Here is a 22512-nt window from a genome sequence, read left to right as displayed (position 1 = left end):
ACTTGTCCTCATAGAAATGCTCAGGATGCCATTGTAGGTGCCAGTGGTCCATGTACTGATTGCTTAGAATCATGTCAGATGCCGTGAGAAAGAACATCCTGGTCAATTCAGAAGTCTTGACCTTCTTCTGGCTCTTTACTCATGCTTAGGTGATGCCAAGTTCATTTAGTTAGGAATTCTGCATTAATAACAAAGATCTAATGGAGACAGATCTAGCTTGTACTCAGAAAAGATCATGATGAATTGGGTGTGGCAGGCCACCACGCCCCTGCAATCCCTGCAAGGGAGGCTGAAGCCATAGGATGGTCGGTCATCCTGGGGTGCATAAATGTAATCCTGTCCCCAAAATAAAAATTACTGCAGAGCAGCAATAAAAAACAATAATGAGCCATAAGCATTCTATGATTATGAGGAGGCCATAGAGAGCGTGCTCTGGGTGTATGTTTATAGTAACTTGCCACTTACAAAGTTGTCTCAGTACCCGTGATATTTCTACATTTTCCTATGTTTAAAGTCATAGAACAAAGCATGTGTTTTTCTTCCTTTTATTAATAGACTCTTTTCCTATAATTTTATTCCAACTGAAAAAAGTACAAAATTGTTTGAATTGGTTCTAGGATATTCCGAAATCAAAAAAACATTGCCCAGAAGTCACCTCAGCTTCTCCGGTTTCTCATCCACTAAAGAGGTCGAGCAAGTGGTGTCTGCATAGGAGAAAGTGACTGTGAACCCACGGGTTAGGGTTTTACGGATATGTTGATGGTTACCTGTACTGTGAGACTAAATGGTATGAACAGTTAATTTATTTGAATTGTGATATTGTTTTCCTTCTTCTTTGAAATCTTCACAGAACCAGAATTTTGCCACAGATATACATACGGAGTGCGAGCCACTCTTCAGTGCATTCCTGCTTGGCTTTATTTCATTCAGTGCCTGTGCTGGTACTGTGACACAAGAAGAGCCTTTTCTCATCCAGTAAATGCTGCCTGGCAAATACTCTACGACTTTCTTCATCGTGACATTTCCAGCCCTTTACAGCACCCACAAAGGTAGGCTGAGGTCTCCCATCTGAGCCCTTACTACTGCAATCTGTTGCCCTGGACTCTGCCATCCCTGCCGTTGGTTCTGCTGAGGCTCCAGACCCGGATTATCTCAGTTTAGCCTTGAATACAGTTTTTATCTCATTTCAATTAGCAGTTATTATCAGTAAGACTTGCAGTCAGTTGGTAAGAATTGTGATGCTGTTTCACCCTGTCTGTTGCTCAGTGGCTGTAAACGTATAGCTGCCTGGGGTTTTAATTTAGTTCATTAGAGTGTTTTTTTGTTTTTTTTTTTGTTTTTGAGCACTTTTTTGTTAATTTTTTCTTGGGGGGTTTGGGGAGGTTGAAATTTCCTTGTTTATTAATGAGGTTAAGAAATGGTTAGGTGCATAAAAATCCCTCTCGCAACCAAGTTTATTTTTAATCATTTTCTTTGATGAACTTGTAAGAATTGTTTACAGTCCATTTAATTGCAAATTGAGTTCTCTGATCGCTCCTGTTTCTCATCTCCAAGGCATCCTGCTATGACTTGCTCCTGCTCTTCTGTTGGGAATAGAAAAAAAAAAAAAACTTTTAAGTTCAGAACCAAATGCAGACGCTCCTTTTGAATTTTTAACCTTTTTCCAAGAACTGTCAATCAGTGATATCCCATCCTTGCAATAAAATGCATTCCTTCTTTGTCTGCTGAGTACAGGGCATCAGCCCACACCTTACACAGTGCAAAGAGCTGTGACTAATGCAGATTAGTAAAGTGCTTTTAAATACTCACGTAAATTGTTCTCAGTAACCTTTTCTGTGTGGCTCAATTGGGAGACATATTCAGAAGTACAAAACTACTGTTGCTCTAACATGTATCTGATGCTATGTCAGATGAGGGCACTGTTAGTACCATGATATTGGTGTCCCTGAACATTCATAGTATGACATAGGGTCTATGCTAGAATAGTATTGAAAATGTATCCATTCTTGTTAAGTGATAGAATTTAATTTAGTACCTCAGTGAAGGAAACACATCCCCATGAATTCCATAATTTTAGTTCCTCCTAAGGAATGCCAGTAGTCAATACCAGTATGCACCTTGATTTATAGAATTGACAGTTGATTTGGTAAAAGATGCTATATGGCTTCTTTTACTAAATAATCAGAAACATCTGCCTCCTGTCTCAGATAAAAATGAGTATTGGGATAAATTATATTAGTAATATATTCATTAGGAAGTTAAAATTGCTGGTAGGTGCTATTGACACAAAATACAGCACTCACCCCAGGAAATAAGAGGTAGTTAATTCTTGAGGATAACCTAAGTGCTCGTAGCCTGGGAGCACAGACTCAGGTTATAACCACTGGAGGTGATCACATAATATTTTATTTGATACAGAAAAAAAACATAAATCAGTGCATTTATCACATTGGTGGTCACTGCAAATAAGCAGGCTGCAGCAAAACAAGGGGAACTCTGTGTAGATCTGTGATGTCTGGTCACATGTTTAGCTTTCAGATTGGTAAGGGCTGGTGCCCTGCTAAGCATACATTTTAGGGCTGTAGTGAATTTGGTCCCTAACACCCATGTAAAGGCTGTGGAAGGCAGCAAACACCTATAACTCCAACTCTGGGGAGATAGACAGTGTGACTTGCTTTCCAGTCATATTATGGTGTCATTGAGCTGCAGGTTCAATCAGAGACCTTGTCTGAAAAAATAAGGTAGAAAACACCTGGGAAGACACTGATGCCAAGCTCCCCACACACAGAGAACACATTTGACAGATTTGGATAGTCACAGGCATGTTCAGACTCAGGCGTGAACAGTGAGTGACTTTCAAAGGGACAGTCTAAGGTAGTCGGCTTAGGGTCTTCACACCATTTACAATCACGAAGCTCAGCATTGAGACTCAGCCTTGAGGAACTTATGTTTACATAAAGAACTTTAACAACACAAAAGGATTACAAGTCAAAGGCCTGTCTTATTTACAGAGTGAGTTCAGAAAAACTTGGCAACATAATAAGATCCTGTCTCAAAATAAATAATATAGCTTACCTGTCATTCATGGAGCTCTGTGGTCATTCCTTAGCACGATGTAAGAAGAAATACAATGAAGGTTGGGATGGGCCAGCAAAATGGCTTCACAAGTAAAGGCACCTGAAGCAAAACTTGACAGCCTGAGTTCAGTCCCTGAGCACCCATGGTAGAGAAAAAAGACCTGCCTCCATCAGGTTGTTTTCTGACCTCTGTGTTTGAACAGTTGGCTTATGAGGAAATGGATGCTTTGTCCCCAGTATCACAGGGGGCTAGGGAATGTGAACAGAAGTTTGAGCCAGCAAATTTATTTATAAATGAAGCAGTTCTGTACTAATAAATATATATATTTCCTATTTAACTATAGTTTAATGTGGTAGAGTTTTACATTAATATATTTGATGCATTGATTACTTATCTTCTGCATATGTATGTAAACTGATAGTAAATATATTCTTTTCTCAAAAACAAAACAATGTGAGATTACATTATTATTATTTCCTTATATCTGATTTAAAATAATAGAGCTTTGTTTAACTGTATATCCTAAGGAATGGTTAAAGTGGTAAATTTGTGGAGGTTTAAAACCAAATATTTTTGAAAGGCTTCTATTATACTATTTTTTGTGAGCAGTGATTAGGAAAACCCTTAGCACAAATCTCTCACACATCCTGCAAGACCACAGATAAAAGATGACATTCAGACGACATGCAGCTGAGAATGACCGTGAAGGTCTGGTCCTCCTGCCATAACCACTCAAGTTCTGGGTTTACAGAAGTGAGTAGCCCTGTCTCGCTCCTTATTTTTATTTTTTGATACCAGGCTCGTGCTCAGGATCCTGAGTGTGGTGTGCCATGTGGTCACTGAGCCACAGGGCTCATCCAGTCTCACCTGGCAGTGTAAGGGGTAATTCTGTTTCCTTCTTCTGTTTCCCTTGACCCCATTTGTCACGGCTGTTTTGTCTTACACATAGCTATATCTTTAAAGTGGAGATAATAATACCTATATCTATTTACTTCACAGAATCATTGTAAGAATCGTCCTGAAAACATGGTATAGACTTTATAGGTGTGCTTGCTGCATGAATGCCCTGGAGAGAAAAATGGAGTAGCCGTTTATTAATTTTGTTGATCATATCAAAAAGTTTTTTTTAAAAATTGAATATTGCTGCATATCGGACACATAAATAATTTTTGTACCAAAAAGTCTAGAACTTGGCATGGCAAAATTTTGTCGTTGAATTGTGTTCAGGTTTCATTTCCTTCCTTCTTTTCTTCCTTCCATTCTTCCTTCCTTCTTTCCTTCCTTCCTTCCTTCCTTCCTTCCTTCCTTCCTTCCTTTCTTTCCTTTTTTCTTTCTTTAAGATTGGGTCTCATGTCAGGAGGTATCAGTACATACGTTTAATCCCAACAGAGGCAGGTAGATCTTTGAGTTTAAGGCCACCCTTGTCTATAGAGTGAATTCTGAGATAGCCAGAGTTACACAGAAAAGCACTGTCTTGAATGAGAAAACAAAAAACAGAACAGAACAGAACAAAACAAAACAAAAATTACAAGTCTCACATAAAAATTAAAAAAAGACAGGGCTAGGCCACACATAGGTCTGACTAGCTTCAAATTCATTATGTAGCAAACTTGACTTTGAACTTCCTACTCCTTTCTTTCTGTTTCCCTCTTAAGTGCTGGGATTACAGGAATGTGCAACAACAAAAACCAGTATTATGTGGTGATGGACACCAAACTCAGGGCATCAGTTTGCTAGGCTGATGCCCTACCATTTGAGCCATTGCCCCAGCCCTAGTTAGGTTATTTTATTGGATAGTGTCCTAAAAAAACAAAGTCTTTAGAAATAATTACTGGGACAAAAGAAGGTAGACAAAATGACTAATTATGTAGATATTGTTCTATTGAGGCTTTTGCAAAAGAAAGATTCGTGAGGAAAGTAGAGTAAAAGACCATGACATGATCTTGTTTAGACTCTGATGTGATTCTTTCAAAGAACTAGTCTGCCTGGGTTACCATAGTAACAGCACTGTATTAAGTGAACTTTCAAAATTGATACAGTGAAGTGGTTGTTTTTATTTTATGCTGCATGATTTGTTAAGATAGAGGTGGATGCATTAACTCTGCACTTAGAATCATTGTGGGTGAGCATTTAGGCACCCTATTTAGGAAGAGTAGTTATGATAATATTTATTTGGCCTCTTTTGTTATATTAAAAAATAAACATATTTGATATTAGTTATTTGCTATCATTGATATTTGGAGACAAAAGAATTCAGCTAGCAGCCAATCTCTGTGTTCAAAGATTCATATATCATTCATGAACACATTTGAAACAAAATACCATTTATGTGTGTGTGTATCTATACATCTCTCTCTCTCTCTCTCTCTCTCTCTCTCTCTCTCTCTCTCTCTCTCTCTCTCCAGGTTCTTCTGGAACTGGAGCTGCACACAGCTGTGAGCTGCCATGTGAGTCCTAGGAATTAAACCCGGATCCTCTAGAGGAACAGCCAGTGCTCTTAACATCGAGCCATCTGTTCTGCCCCAATAAAATACATTTTAAAGGAAGTATTGAAAAAAATTAGGAAGTTGGCTATTATGCTAATAAATAAAACATGTCATATATATATATACATATATATATATACATACGTATATATATACATATATATATACGTATGTATATATATATATATATGTGTATATATATATATATACATATATATATATCTTAAAATGTAGTGGACAAAAATGTGCACACATTGCACATATACATGTTGGGGATTTACAATAAAGCCTTGAGCATGATAAGCATATCCTTATACTCAGCTACACATTGGCCTCCTCAGTGATACCCTGAATAGTATGCAGTATATGGTTTTCATTGAAATATGGAAAGAAAATTTGTTTCATACAGTAAAATATTGCTTCCGTTCTATTAAGTGGAAAGAAAAAGAAAAATCTAGTCATCACCTAATATTTCATCGAAACAGCATTTGCATTTGATTCAGGCAGGCTTCTCAGTGCTTGGTACATATTTTTTAATGGTTTTAAAGGAGATCAAAGAGCTTATCTTCTTTAAAGGCAAAAATTTTACGTGTTTACATAAGGGGAATCAACATTTACCAAATAAAGTGAAATATTATAACCTACTCAACATATCTCATTTCTGGTACAGAAAGACTAAAGCAAAGAAAACTGTACAAAGTGTAGAAACTGCTGGGTGGTCCTTCTTTTCCCTGACACTTACACAAACACTATTCTGTTTCCTATATCAAGAACTTCACAGCTGGGTGTGGGGGTATAGCCCAGTAATCCCAGCACTTGAGAGCCTGAGTCAGGAGGATTTTGAGTTTGAGGACAGCCAAAGTTATACAGTAAGACCCTGTATCAAAAACCTCCCCACCCAATTCTTCCTCTTCAAACAAACACTACTTAAAAGATTCTAATTGTTTTCTTATTAATCACCCACATAATTTTTCATTGCCTACAGTAAGGTTTCATTACCTCCCTCTTTCAATTTAACCAAGTCCTCTGCCAGAAAGATTTTTAAAGAAACATTTGAGTGAAAAGCCTTGGTATGTCAAGAGCTGGAACATGGCCTTGGAAATATAGACAGAGTAGGACTGGCTTACTTTTCTACCATATGAACTGTGCTACACTGAAAGAGGCACTCATCTAAATTATAGGTTTATAAGTGTAAAATACAGTTCCTTTGTTACCTGTAAGGTTTACCTTCTGTGTAAGACTCCTGTGTCTGAGTTTGGTTGGTTGAGCTCCATGGTGTGACAGAAACATGTAGAAAGCACAAGTGAAATACTAGAGAATGTCTCTCTCTTCCTCTTAATATTTTTATGAATGTGAACATTGAGCATGCATGTATGTCTGCACCATGTGTGAGCCTGATGTCCTTAGAAGTCAGAAGAGGGTATGGAAACTTCTGGAATTGGAGTTTTAGGTAGTTGTGAAGAAACATATGGATGCTGGGAATTAAACCTGGGTCCTCTGGAAGAACAGCCAGCCATCTCAAACACTGACCCAGTCCCAGAAAGGAGCTTTGTCTACTTTTTAGCACACTTCTGGAGAACTTCAGTATATCAGAGGTCGCTTCAGTTTTCATCTGTCACTCTGTAGAGCAATTTGCAAGCACATGTGCCACACTGCTAGATGATTAAATTGGAATTTAGTCGTTTCATTTGGAATTTCTTGTTTCTTGATGAATTATCAGTGTATGTTTTCAATCCACCCTTCGTTGAATTTCCTATTAGTTTTTTTTTTAATTTGTTGAGTTCTTTACATATTAGGTAGAATTCATCTGGTAGTTTTTAAAATCTGGTAGTTTTTATAAGAAAATATTACCCCAGTCATGCAATCGTGGCCCATCCTTTAATCCCTGCACTAGGGAAGTGGAGGCAGGTGTATCCCTGAGTTTCAAATCAGTCTGGTCTACAGAGAGTTCCAAGTTGGCAGGGCTACACAAAGAAGCATCTGCTGATGCTTTTCCTCCTAACATGGCCTTTAACAATCAAAGTTTAGTTTATCAATATTTCCTTGTATGAAGACTCTTTACCAAGGCCTTGGTCTGAAGTTTTCTTTTTTTTTTTTTTTTCTTTTCTTTTTTTTATCTCGGTCTTCATGTTTTAATTGGTGTCCTATTTTCTTGTTTTACAGGTAAGTCCATGATCTATTTTGATTGAATTTCTATGTAAGTTTTGAAATAGTCAAATTTTTATTATATCTGGCTGTCAGGTTTGAGTAACACTAGTGTTATTGAAAAGAGCTGTCTCTGCTCTATTGAACGTCAGCTTTCAAGATCAATTAGGCATTTTGGGGGCTGTGGTGTCCATTCCTAGATTCTTCATTTGTGTTTTGTGTTTGCCAATACTGGAACTGCATATTACATCTCAATTTGGTAAACAGATTCCCCCTGCCTTACAATTCGTTTCCTGGTTGTTTTGCCTCTTTTAATTTCTTTACCTAATTTTAGAATTATATTGAACCCACTTATCAGTTATATACTGCCTGCCTCTGCCTCCTAAGTGCTGGGATTAAAGATATGTGACACTACCACTTAGGGTTTTTTCCCCCTTTATTATTATTTTTTTTAACTTAATTCACTTTACATCCTGCCCACTGCCCCCTCCTCATCACTGACTCACACATTCCTTCTCCGCATTCCCCAATCCCTTCTCCTCTGACTAGGTAGGGTTCTTCCTGGATATCCCCCAACCCTTACACATCAAGTCTCTAAAAGACTAGGCATATCCACTGCTCCTGAAACCTGACATGCCAGCCCAGTTAGAACATATCCTACATGCAGGCAACAGCTTTTGGGAACACCCACCGCAAGATGTTCAGGACCGACATGAAGTCCAGGCTGCTTCTGTGCAGGGAGGCCTAGGTCTAACCTGGGTATGTTCTTTCATTGGTGATTCAGTCTCTGAGAGCCTAAAAGATCCAGATGAGTTGCTTCTGTTGGTCTTTGTATGGTGTTCCACTCCCCTCCTGGTCCCAAAATCCTTCCTTCTAATTCTTACATAAGAGTCCTCAAGTTCTGACAACTCTTTTCCTTTGGTTACCTACATCTGTCTGAGTCAGCTGCTCGGTGGAGACTCTCAGGGAACAGCCATGCTAGACTCCTGTATGTAAGCATAACAGAGACTCATTAATGCTGTTAGGGATTAGTGTTTGCCCATGTGATGCATCTATAGTTGGGCCAGTTATTGGTTGGCCATTCTCTAAGTCTTTGATCCATCCCCTGTCCCTGCATTTCTTGACGACAGGATAGATTTTGGGTCAAGTTTCATGGATGGGATGGTGTCTCTCTTGTTTCACCAAGGTTTCTGCCTTGGCTACAGGAAGTGTCCTCTTTGGGTACCATATCCCCAGTGCTGTGAGTCACAGCTAAGGATGCTCCCATTGACCTTGGTCAACTCCCTTATCCCAGGTCTGTCTCACCTTGGAGTTGCCCACCCCTACCCCTGTCAGTTGCAGATTTACACTCATTCTCATGTCCATTTGGCCCTCCCTCCTTTTCCTCCCCACACCTGTTAATGAATTCCCCCCATTCCCCTTCTCATCCCCTCTTCCACCCAGTTCCCTCCCTCCATCTGACTCTAATGACATTTTTATTCCCCTTCTATGTGAGTTTGAAGTGTTCACAATTGTGCCTTCCTTCCTGTTTAGCTTCATTGGGTCTGTGGAATGTAACATGAGTATCCTGTGTTTTCTGGCTAATATCATTTATTAGTGAATACATACCAGGCATGTCCTTTTGGGATTGGGTTACATCACTCAGGATGATATTCTCCATCCACTTGTCTGCAAAATTCATGATGTATTTTTTTAATAGTTGGATAGTAGTCCATTCTGTAGATGTACCAAGTCTTCTGTATCCATCCCTCAGCTGAGGGTCATCTAGGTTGTTTTCAATTCCTGACTATCGTGAATAAAATTGAGGAAGTGTTTGTGGGATGGTGGAGCATCTTTTGGGTATATGCTCAGGACTGGTATAGCTATGTCTTGGGTTAGTACTATTCCCAGTTTTCTGAGAAATCTCCAAATGTCACTCCCACCAGCAATGGAGTAATGTTCCCATTGCTCACATCCCCGCCAGCTGGGTTTTTTTTTTTTTCTTTTTGATGTGAATGTCAAGTCCAGGTCTCACACAGGCAGAGTGTTGCTCTACCACAGAGCTGCTCCCTTAACCTCTATGTATGGTTTAAAATAATTTCCCTGCATTATCTTAGAAATAGTTTTAATCGTACTCCATACTTCTAGGACTTCCTTTTCACTTTAAATGTGAGAGGGGATCAGGGAAGCATGCTCTAAGGTACAAATTTTCAGAATAGAATTGCTATTTCATTTTCCTCTTTTATTCTTAGGACTAGTTAGCCACATTCTACATCCAATTATGTAAGAGTACAAGTCTCCTGTAACCATAAGCTTGGGAAGTGATAGAGTCTGGCTTCCAACTCAGATCAAAACCAATTATTTTTGTACCTCCCGTCTCTCGGATTGTCGTATCTTTAACTGTGAATGAAAATGAGAATGGCTGCTTTTCACACTCAAAGATGAAGGTGGTCATCATCTAAGGAGTACCATGTGGAATCATATGTGCACTAAAACTCACTGATGACCAGTGACTAGGCACCCATACTTCTGACGGATGAGAAAGTTGTGTCCTGTAATTAATGAGCATTGAGAATATGGTCAGTCTAAGTGGATTTCATGCATTTAGCCGACAACATATCAGAGCTTTTGCACTGGGGAGAACCAGTTGCTGAGAGTCATGAACTCATGACTGCTGGATCTGTGCCCACTGCTGCTGCCTGTCACTGTGAGGATGTCATGCAACATATAATTAGTCAGAATACAGGTTATAATTTCTTCAGAAGTCATACAACTTTTACATTATTATATGTTGCAGATTTTCTGTCTATTAATTTCTCAGAGAACAGTAGTAATCTCAAAAATCAGTAGTTTGATCTGGGGGATTATAGGAATAAATGCAAATTTTCATACGCGCAAACCTCAGGCATAATTCAGCTTACTCCAAAGTTTGGACTTTGAAAACAATGTATGCCCCATTTAACTTTTTATCTAAATTTGGTTTCAAAGTGTTAATTATCAGAGTAGGAGACTTTTGAGAGGATAGACACCCTTCACATGCTGCCCCATTAAGCACCTTTCAAAAAGAGATGGGTTGCTGTTTGGTGCTCTGGTTTCCTACCTTTCACTCCTCTCCCTTCTTATTTCACTTTCATTCCTATCATGGCTGTTGCTCAACAACTGTTATGAAATTTATTTTTATTTTAAATTCAATAGATGTCAGTTCTATAAATTTGTTCCATATATTCTGCTTCAAATATGGCAGATGAGTAAGAGAGAGACTCCTCTGGCAGAATAGCAATGACTTGATTTTCTGTGATCCTTATTATTACTAAAGTGGACTAGCAGGGTAAGCCAAGAGAGATTACGGTGTAATTGCTGGACTAAAGTGGTGGTAGCATCCTTCCAGGACATCCTCTCAATACCAAAGAAGGAGGAGGACTTAAAGGAGGAATATTCTTTATTAGGGAAATAGGGAAGATAAAAAAATGAGACCCAAATGTAGCATGGGTGCATCATTGATATCTGACGTAAAATATAACCTACTCTGGAATAGTCTGTGAAGATATTTAAAAGCCAGTACAACTAAATGTGTTTCTCCTACAAGTTTCATAGAATAAATGGGCTTAGAAATAGGAAGCTGCTCACACCATCTTAACAATTGTATTATAAAGACAAGCCAAAAATGTAGAAATGCAGGGAGATTAGTATACTCTGTTTTGTTTCAGTATTAATACTTTCCTCTGACATTAATTTATATTTATTTCTTCACTAACTAATAAAGTAATAAGACTTGATACTACTTATGCTCACTTGACAAACACCATCATATGACTTACTGGATATATGTCTTTTATTATGTGCAAGTCCTCACTTACTAGCAAGCTAGTTAATTTATTACTATTACTATTATTATTATTATTAATATTATTATTATTATTACTATTATTAAAATGAAATAAAATTTGTAGATTACATGGCTTATCATAAACATTTCATTTTGAATGTTGCTAATTTATCATCAAATATCTTGTCTTTTAATCTCTCTGTTCATCTTATTTTTTTAAATATTGAAGACTGGATTTCATTCCATTCATGAATTTGCTTTATTTTTGTAAACATTGGTAGATAAGTTGTAAGCGTGTTTTAATTACCCGTGAAGCTGATAAGTCCTACTACTTAGCTGACCTCTGAAGAAATCCAAATATAACTAGATAATAAGTTTTTTGTTAGATACTTAGAATTCAAATTCAGTGTTCTAATATAAATATTTAGACCAATATGCTTATGAAGAAAATTCTTATGACTTTCTCACTACTTTATTGCTGTGAATAGACAATATCATCACAGCAATTCTTATAAAGGAAAACATTTAATTATAGCTGGCTTACAAGTTTCAGAAGTTTAATCCATTTTCATGGTGTGAAGCATGACAAAGAACAGGCAGACTGATGCTGAGAAGGAACTTAGAGTTCTACATCTTGATCCAAAGGGAACATAAGGAAACTGTATATTACATTGGGCCTAGCATGATCATATTAGAACTAAAAGCTGTCTCTTCCTACAAGGCCACACCTCTTAATAATGCCACTCTCTTTGGACCCAGCCTTCAGTCTGTTTGGCCAAACCTATTCAAATAACCACAGTGAATTAAACCTGGAGATTGTTTCCTATCAAAACAGAGCCTTTCTGTTCTGTTCTGTTCTTTCTTTTCTTCCTCCTCCTCTTCATCCTTTTTTCTTCTTACTTCTCTTCCTCTATTTTCTTCTTTTTTTGATAGATCCAATTAGGATCACTTGCCTTTACCTCATACTAACTGTCTAAAGGAAGCTAAGTAAGTCATATGCTGGTGTATATTTATTTAATAAACCAGCTCTGAGGTGGGAGTACAGATTGGGAACACTCTGTTATAGTGTTTCTTGATTTCCATGATATAAATTTTCCCATCAGACCCAGTTTTATGCCACTTACTGTTGCATGTGGAGTTGAAAGAAGATGTACAGTAGACCAACAATGCACAGTATTTCTATCATCCAGATAGAATATATGCAACCTGCGAAGGGTAGAGAAAAAGAGTTTACACCAGGAAGAAGTGATACATTTGAGTGTCTATTATTTTAACATATACCTAGCTGTAAGTTTATATGCCTTACCGTTTAATAATGACTGTGTCAGCAAACAGTTATGTATCTTATGAGATAAGACATACTGACTCCAGTTGTTCTAGGCCTGCAAGGTATCAGCTCTTTCTGACTGTGCAATTCTTGTGTCAGTAAATGTCTGAGCATTTATTTGAATAAAATAATGACCCTAAGGTTCAAAAAGGCATTCAGAAATCAAAACCTATGTCTTTTCCAATGTTATTTCAAGTGGTTACAAACTATCTTGTGTGTTGTCTTATGTTTTATAAACCCTAGATATAAACAACAATTTTTTTAAACATAACACACTTTCATACCTAAAACCTAATTCAGAACCAGTTTATCGGTTATCTAGCCATATCTTGAAACTGGAGAAAATCAAGGGGACAAATGAAATAACCAGAGGAGGATTTCCGAAAGCAAATGGCACTCAAAACCAAAAAGTTTAAAATGTATGACTATGTTTACAAATTGTTTTTATTCTGATTTGAATTTGATGTGCTTTATTGTGTTCTCAGAATAAAGCCAAAAGTTTCCAGCATAAAGACAGATTAGCCTTTGAATGGGTGATGCCTCAGTTGGGGGAGGCGTGGAGGGAATGTCATGTATCTCTGTAGCTTGCGGGAAGCTCAGCTCCATACACATAAAGGGCAAGTAAGTGACTCATCATAACCTTTGTTGTGTTCTCAGCATTTTCTCTGGAGACCTCTGTGCTCCTGAAGGGTAAGCATTGATGATCCAGTGTGTGAAGGATACTCTAAAGTTAAAAACACCCCAGATGCTCTTGGAGAGAAAGTGGTGCAGGCTCTTCCTGTGGTTTCTGCACTGTTTTTCTCCCCATCTTTTACCCTAAGCTGTCACCTAGTGGTAGAAGTTTAAATTTCATGTTTAGACATCAAAAGAGTACACTGAAATGCTACAGACCCCTAGTAAACATTTGTATAATTTTGTATACGGGTAGCTCAATGATTGTTGAGGCACATCAGAGAAGTCATATTTGTTATTAACCATTGTTTGACAATGATTCTTTTAAGGATGTTTGTTTTAACAGTTTGATTTCTTTATGGTGTTATGAAGAATCTACCTTCACTAAGGAACTGTAATTCAATCTAGTAACCTTTTCTTTCCTTTTCCTCTTCTCTCCACTTTCTCCAGAACAAAGTCACTCTAACACCATGGTGTTCTTTTACCTGTGGTCATCCTTTGCATCATCAGCTCCTGCTTTATCCTCATCTGGGATCTCAAGATGGACTGGGGTTTCTTTGATAAGAATGCAGGAGATAACAATTTCCTCTGTCAAGAAATTTTATACCCCCAAAAAGCATGTGTGGAACATTTACACTTATCTTAGATATATCTTTAGATAGGTCATACAGCAGTACTGACACAGGTCTAGTTAACTAATATGATTACAAAACAATTATCCCAGATACCAATATAGTCCACAAAACACCGTATCTGTTTTTTTTTGTGTAGTAGAGCCAGTGGGACATTTGTTAGAATTGAGTGCCAACCCAATCAAAGTGGGAGAAAAAATATATATGTCATATATTGTATATAATATATTTTATATTATATTATATTATTTATGATTTTACTGGCATATTAGAGTTACAGGGCTAAGAGATGCTGAATTTTAAATTAAAAGAACAAGAATCCTTACACAGATGATTTAGTAAAGGTAAATGTGATTAGATATTGAAAACATTGAGCCATGAACTGGGAATCTAACTGTCCTTATCCAATCGCAGCTGTACACCAACTAGGCCATTCAGACAGCGAAGTCTGCAGAAGATTATCAAAGTAAGAGTGTTAGACTTCATTAACTCTTGATAATTTTATTGGCCTAATGTCCTGCTGTGGATAGCATAGAGATTGAGTTAACAATTTTTAAGGATTTATATATTATTTCATGCATATGACTACCCTGTAGCTGTCTTCAGACACACCAGAAGAGGGCATCAGATTCCATAACAGATGGTTGTGAGCCACCATGTGGTTGCTGGGATTTGATCTCAGGACATCTTGAGAGTGTTTTTAACTGCTGAACCATCTTTCTAAGCCTGAGTTAATGTATTGACCTATATCAAAATGTCACCATTATGTCAAATTTGTGTTTTGAAAAGAATGTGATTGTGGGGTACTGGGCAGAGAAAGTTGCCTGTGAAGACTGGAGCAGCATACGTAAGCAAATGCTGTGTGCATCAGGGCCTCGGGTGAGCCCTTGCAGGGAAGCAGTCATCCTCACATGAGAATTTAGGAAACATCACTGAGCATTGAACATACTTTTTTATAATTCTCAACTAAAGGGAAACAAGGGGCAGGGCCAGGTGTCAGCATGCAGGCACAAGCAGGCACAGGATGCAGATTTCAGTCCCTAGTACCGTTTTAAAGAAAGAAAGAAAGCAGGGACAGGTAAAGCTGCTTCATTATCACCACACATGGGTTTTTTATGACTGTTGTTGTGTTTAGTAAACACTTGGACACATTTGTTTCCTGTGCTCACTGTGTAAGTTCAGTGGCTCTGTATCAATGCTAGTTTGTTTCCTGTCATACACTTCTCATTTGTAGAATTCCATACAGTGATATTGGCAAATAGATTCTGTCAGTCAGTTTCTTTATTATTATATATTTTGGTTTTTTTTTTCTTTTTTCTTATTTTTTGGAGCTGAGGACTGAACCCAGAGACTTTCACTTGGTAGGCAAGCACTCTACCGCATACCTAAATCCCCAAACCCTTATTATTTTATATTTTAATGCTCTAGAAAATAAAGTTATACTTTCTTGAAATATAATCGTAAATTTATAAGAAAAAAGTGAAGAAGCCATTGTGCAGTCCAGTTTACCTTCATTCTGAAATCCTGTTACAGTGTCACACAAATTCTGCCTGCCTCCTCTCAATGAGGAACCTAGGTTGGGTGTGTGTGAAATGAAACTAGAAAGGGGACCATGAAAGGGTTAAAAAGAGCTATTAAGGCAGGAGGGGATGGTAGTGATCACCACATGTGACATGAAAATAGAAGAGGATACACTGTGTGGCAAGAAGAGGAGTTAGGGCAGGGGGTAGGAACTAATCTGAAGAATTCAGAATGAAGACTGAGGAGATGCCCTATGGAAACCTTTTGCTGATTTTTGCTGGCATATTTTTTTTTATTTAAAAGCTAATTGTCAGCTCATTGATAATGTTTAAAACTGACTAATCAAAACATTTACAATTATGGAGGCAAATGGGATGGATAATTACAAATGTTTGTCTATAGGGAGTGCAAAAAGAGAGCAGTACAAGGGGACTGATTGTAAGTTTTTGTTAACCTTCTAGTTTAATGAATACACTTGTTTAAAGTTAAAATAGGATTGGAGGAATGGCTCAGTACCTAAGGAAACCTGTTGATCTTGGAGAGGAACTTGCTCAGTTCCCAGTACCCCATGACAGCTCACAGCCATCTGCAATTCCAATGCCAGGGACTCATTTTCTTCTCCTCACTTCTGAAGGGACTAGGTACACACAAGGTAAACTTACATACATTCGGGCAAACACACACATAAAAGAAGAATACTTTTAAACACTAAATTAAATGAATACTCCCACTTAGTACCTAGCAGTTCTAGTTACCAAAATGGCACAGCCTTGAAATACTCTTTGAAGTGCTAATTTTGCTTTGTAATAAGTAAATTGCGTGTTCTGGGATTTTATGGCAGTTGTGTATTTAAGAATCTTGGATAAACTGCATTAGCAGAATACTATGATCAATGATGCTTCTCAAATCCAAGCCTCGATTTATTTTTCAACATCAAAAATAAAAGGCTACAGTTATGTGAGGGATGAAGAAATTAGTGTGCACATTGTTTCTGACACTGACATCTTGGAGAGAGAAGTGCTTCTAGTTGAGACTTCATCATCTCAATCTTTCAACTAGTATTACTCTGACTACCATGCATTGTCCATGACTCTTTATGTTTCTGAGTCAATAAGGATGATTAGCAGGCAGTTCTCTTTTTTATAACTTCTATCATTTTCTCTAAATTAACAAGTTATTTGCTTCTTTAATTGGATATTTCTATATTTTCATTACAAATGTTATGTCCTTTTCCAGTTTCCTGTCCATAAGATCTATAAGCGGTCCCCTCCAATTCCTCTATAACCACCCTTACTGCCCCTTGATATTCCCATGAACTGGGAGTTAAACCTAGGCATTAAACCAAAGGAGTTCTCCTTCCTTTGGTGACCAAAAAGGCCATACTCCTCCACAGTTGGAGCACTAGGTCGGTCCATATACATTCTTTTAATATTGGTTGAAAATGAAATTTCTGTTTTTTTGGCATTCTTGTTCTTATGGTGTTGACGCCCTTTCAGCTCTTGTAATCGTTTCTCAAAATCTAACAACAAGAGGTCCGTTCTCAGTTCACTGGTTTGACACGAGCTTTCACTTCTGAATTGGATGTCCTTGAGCTGTGTCTCTCAGGAAACATCTGCATCCTGTTCCTGGTAGCATGCCTTCTAAGATTCAACAGTCTTATCTAGTTTTGGTGGCTGGACACACACACACACACACACACACACACACACACACACACACACACACACACATATATATATATATCATAATATAATGGATAATATTCATATATTTACATATATATTTGGTGGCTCCTACACACATGAGATTAGGTATGATATTTACATTGATTCTTTGTAGCAAGCTCAATTATAAAGAATCCACAAATGACAATGTCAAATAGAATCTCTCCTTTTCTTATGAAATTAGTAATGTTGAGGTGTCCCTGGACCTGAAGCCATTCCTCTCCCTTCCCATCCAAATGAATCTCATGTTTTGTCTGAAGAAAGAAGCATGATAAAATATCTAAAACCCTCCAGAGTGTCACTGGGAAAACAGCATGGTAGTTATTAGAGAACTGACATCTAATAGGACTACAGAACCTCATTCTATTGTCCATGTTGTCCTTTGCTTTACTGATGTCTCGTAATTTTTTTGGCAAATAAGGATTTGGGAGTTTATCATTTGAAAAAGGTACAGAGTATTTACACTGTTATATTCATTCTGTAGCTGTGCCATCTTTGTTGCCAAAATCATTGCAAAAAAATTGAAAAGGAAAACATAAGTATTGATTACATATTCAGGAATATTAAAAGTCCCCTATCAAGGAATGTACAATAAAAATGTAATACAATATTCATTCAATTAAAGATCTTGATGGAAAATACGTGTCCTTGGGAAACAGAGAAAAACTAGGAATTGAACTGTACGTCACAGGAATGGACATGGGAATAAAATTATTATCCAGAAGAATCTCCTCCACTCCATGTTCCTAAACCTTTTCTACCCATACCAAGACCCTGACTAACTTTGTCCATTCAGAGCATGTAACCAATAATGAAGCAAAGAGAATTCTCTAGCTTTAGAGAGATGTAGTATGTAAAGGTTTCTACTGTGTCACAGAAGAGTCTCCTGTGAAGTGCACCCTCGAATCTGCTCAATGTAAATAAAGGATTTCAGTAGGTAGGCCATGGCAGCTCTCAGTGACAACATCATTAGGCCCTCCCTGAAAAATCTCTTGTATCCTGCATTTACCTAGCTTCTTCGGTGACATCACGAGTGTTTTTCTGACTGCAATTGAATCGCAGATATTCCTTCAATACCTCTAGGGTTTACTAATTGGCTCCTAATTCAGAGTAAACAGCCATTTGGGAGGGAGAACAAAGAGGAAGAAGATATCAGAGATGGGCGGAAGGAAGCTGACCTTCTGTCTTTGTATAAAAAAAAAATGGAAGATATACATTAGCTATGGGAAAGCTTGGTGAGTCCTGCGTTGGTTTTGAATGAATTCTCTGAAGAGATAGCCTTGATCTGACCCTTCTACATATGGGTATCAGGAGTTGGGAGCCTCTCAGAAGCATCTGGATTTCCCTGCTTGTTATGGGTCCTGGACTTCAGAGAGCTTATATCATTAATTTCTTACAAAATCCAAGAATTAGAAAGGGCATAGTTGTTTACCTGAAAGCTCCTGACTCTTATTATTTTTTTTTTCACAGAAGAAAAAGTTTCTAAGGAAAAAGGAAAGACAGGTCTTTTGTCCGCAGCTCAGAGTAAGCTCCATGATTTGGATTCATTTAGTGAAGTTTGTGTCTGACCCTTTTCTCTTTGATAGAGAAGTGATCCTAGTAGACACTTCATCGTCTCCATCTTTTCACTAGTATTACTCTTACTTTTTAGATTTCTGAGTCAATAGGTGTGAATAGTTGGTCTTGCTCTTTAATTTCTTTCATTTTTTTTATTTTTACCATACTTTATTCCTTATTATTAATTGGATATTTCTATATTTATATTCAAATGTTATTTCCTTTTCCAATTTCCTCCCCATAAGATCCTTAACCAGACTCCTGCTCTTGTTCTATTATGCCACTTACTGGCCCTTTATGTTCCATTGAACTGTGAGTCTAACACAGGGAGAACAAATGGGTTGTCCTTCCATTGATGCTTAAGAAGGACATAACCAGCCATAGTTTTGTCTGTGTACCTACATTGAATATTGGTTTAGTACCAGAGAGCACTGACTTATTTGCATTGTTGTTCATATGCGGTTAAAGCCCCTTCACCTCTTGTAATACTTTCTCAAAATCAACCAACAAGACATCCATTTTAAGTTCACTGGTTTGCCACTAGCACCCACTTTCGCATTTAATGTGCATGTCTCTAAGGAAAGATATATATCTGGTTCCTGGCAGAATGAACTTCTTAGCTTCATCAATCTTATCTATTTTTGGTGGCAAACACACACACACACACACACACACACACACACACACACGTTGATGGTTCCTGCAGTGATGAAGTAAGGTGGAATTTAAACATGGATTCTGTGCAACTAGGTCAGGAATGTAGAATCTTCAAATTAAAATGCCAAATAGACTCCCTCCTGTTCTTATGAACCTACTGAAGTTCAGGGTTCCCTGGACTTCAGTAATTCCTCTCCCTGCCCATTCTCCTGAATCTTATGTTTGGCCTGAAGAAAGAATCATGGTAAAGCATCCAAAACCCTGAAATCTGTCCCTGGGACACTGGAAGGTGATACTGTACTACTGATATCAAAAATCTAGAGAAAAAAATTCGATACTCAATGTGGTCCTCTGCTTTACTGATGTCTGAAAATTTTTGAAAAAAATAAGGATTTGGGAGTTTATTATTTGACGTACGTACACAAAATTTACACTGTCATACTCACTGTGTACCCGGTCCCATTATTTGCCAAAATCATTGCAAAAAATTGAATTGGAAAACAATTTTTAATACATATTCAGGAATATATATATATATATATATATATATATATATATATATATATTCAATGTCCCCTCTCAAGGAATGTAGGAAAAAAATTAATACAATATTTCATCAATTGAAGATCTGTAAGAAAAATACTTGTCTTTGAAAAACAGCGAAAACATAGGAAATTGAAGTGTATGTGACAAGAATGAACCTGGGAATATAATTATCCAGAAGAATCTCCTACAATCCATGTTCCTAAACCTTTTCAACCCATGCCAAGATCCTGACTAACTTTCTCCATTCAGAACATCTAGCAACTAATGAAGCAAAGAGATGACTCTAGCTTTAGAGAGATGGAGTACATAAAGGCTTCCACTGTGTCACAAGAGACACTCCTGGAAAAGGCACTCTTGAATCTGGTCAATGTAGGGAAAGCTGTTTATCAGGTAGGCCATAGCAGCTCTCAGTGACATCATCATTAGGCCCATCCTGAAAAATCTCTTGTATCCTGGAGAGTCCTAGCTTCTTCTGTGATGTCACAAGTGTCTTTCTGACTGCAACTGCCTTTCAGATAATCTTTCAGTACCTCTAAGGTTTACTAATTGTCTCTAATTTAGAGTAAACAGCCATTTGGGAATGAGAAGAAAGAGGGTAAAGAGAAGAGTGTTGGGGAGAAAGAAGCTGGCCTTCTCTATTTGTATAAAAAAGAAAGAAATACTTGGTCCATTGGAAAGCTCAGTGAGACCTGGTTAGGGGTTGAGTGGGTTTGCTGAAGAGATAGCCTTTATCTGAGCCTTCAACATATGGGAATCAGGAGCTGAGGGCCTCTCAGAAGCATCTGGACTTCCTTGCTTGTTATGGTTCCTTGTAGTCAGAGAGTTTATATCATTAATTTTGTTATTCCAAAAGCCAGGTGTTGGAAAGGGCCCAGTTGTTTCCTGAGAGCTCATGGCTTTTATATTTTTAACTGAAGGGAAAGGTCCCAAGGAAGAAGGAAAAGAAAAGTACTGTGTCCTCAGCTCGGAGTAAACCCCTCCTTGCTTTTTATTCCTACAGTGCAGTTTGTGTCAGTCCCTGACATCTGGGAGAGGGCAGAGCATCTATTTGAGACTTCATCATCTCAGTCTTTCCACAAGTACTACTCTGACTACCATTCCCTGACAGTTACCCTTTAGATTTCTGCGTGAATAGGTGCGATTAGCTGGCAGTTAACTTTTCTTTTTTTCTCTCTTTTTTTTATTTTTTAGCAATTTTATTGCTTTTTCTAATTGGATATTTTTATATTTACATTTTAAATATTATTTCCTTTTCCAGTTTCCTGTCCATGAGATCCCTAAACAGTCCCACTAACCTTATTCTATAGCCCCCCTTACTGCACCACGACATTCCCTTGAACTGGGAGGCAAACCTAGGGAGGACCAAGGGCTTCTCCTTCCATTGGGGCCCAACAAGTCCATCCTCTGCTACCTATGCAGTTGGAACCATAGGTCTGTCCAGACACAGTCTCTGAATATTGGTTTAGCACCAGAAATCTCTGGTTAGTTGAAATTGTTGTTGTTGTGGGGTTGAAAGCCCATTCAGCTCGAGTAATCATTTCTCAACATCCATAAAAAAGAGGTCGATTTTGAGTTCTCTTGTTTGCCACTAGCATTCACTTCTGTATTTGACATGCTCTAGTTGTGTCTCTCATGAAAGATCTATATCAAGTTCCTGGCAGCATGCTCTTCTTAGCTTCAACAATCCTATCTAGTGACTGGTTTATCAATATATCAATCAATGTATCTATATCTATATCTTTATCTATATATGTATATATATATATATTTATTTGGTGGCTCCTACTATTATGAGATTTGATTAAATATTTACATGGATTCTGCGTAATTAGGTCAAGAATCCAGGATCCACAAATGACAATGCCAAATAGACTCCCTCGTGTTCTTACAACCTATTGAAGTTGAGGTTTCACTGGACCTCAAGCCACTCTTCTTGTCGCCCATCACCCAAAAACTGATGGTTAGCCTGAAGAATGAATCATGGTCAAACATCCAAAACCCTGTGGACCTGTCTTGCCATGGGACCACAGGAAGGTCGATATTAGAGAACTGATATCTAATAGAACCACAGAACCATATTCTGTACTCCATGTTGTCCTTTGCTTAACTGATGTCTGCTACTTAATGGATAAAATGAGGTTTTGGGAGTTTATCATTTGAAGGAGGTACACAATATTTACACTGTTATATTCGCTCTATAGCTGGGCCCCGTTTGTAGCCATATTCATTGCAAAAAAATGTAATTGGAAAAATGAAATTTTTTAGTACACATGCAGGAAAATATAAATTGTCCCATGTGAATGAATGTATAATCAGAAAATGTAGCACAATATTCACTCAATTAAAGGTCTATAGGGAAAAT

General features: G+C 37.7%; 1 long non-coding RNA gene across 1 annotated transcript in view; it reads right to left on the bottom strand.

Moving 5' to 3' along the window:
* LOC134484393 (uncharacterized) overlaps window positions 1–22512 on the bottom strand; it is a 194101-nt gene that overhangs the window by 38717 nt on the left and 132872 nt on the right. The gene's annotated exons all lie outside the window — the stretch shown is intronic.

Source organism: Rattus norvegicus, chromosome Y (assembly GCF_036323735.1).
Source record: "Rattus norvegicus strain BN/NHsdMcwi chromosome Y, GRCr8, whole genome shotgun sequence".
NCBI lineage: Eukaryota > Metazoa > Chordata > Mammalia > Rodentia > Muridae > Rattus > Rattus norvegicus.
This window is presented reverse-complemented; position numbering and strand designations above follow the sequence as displayed.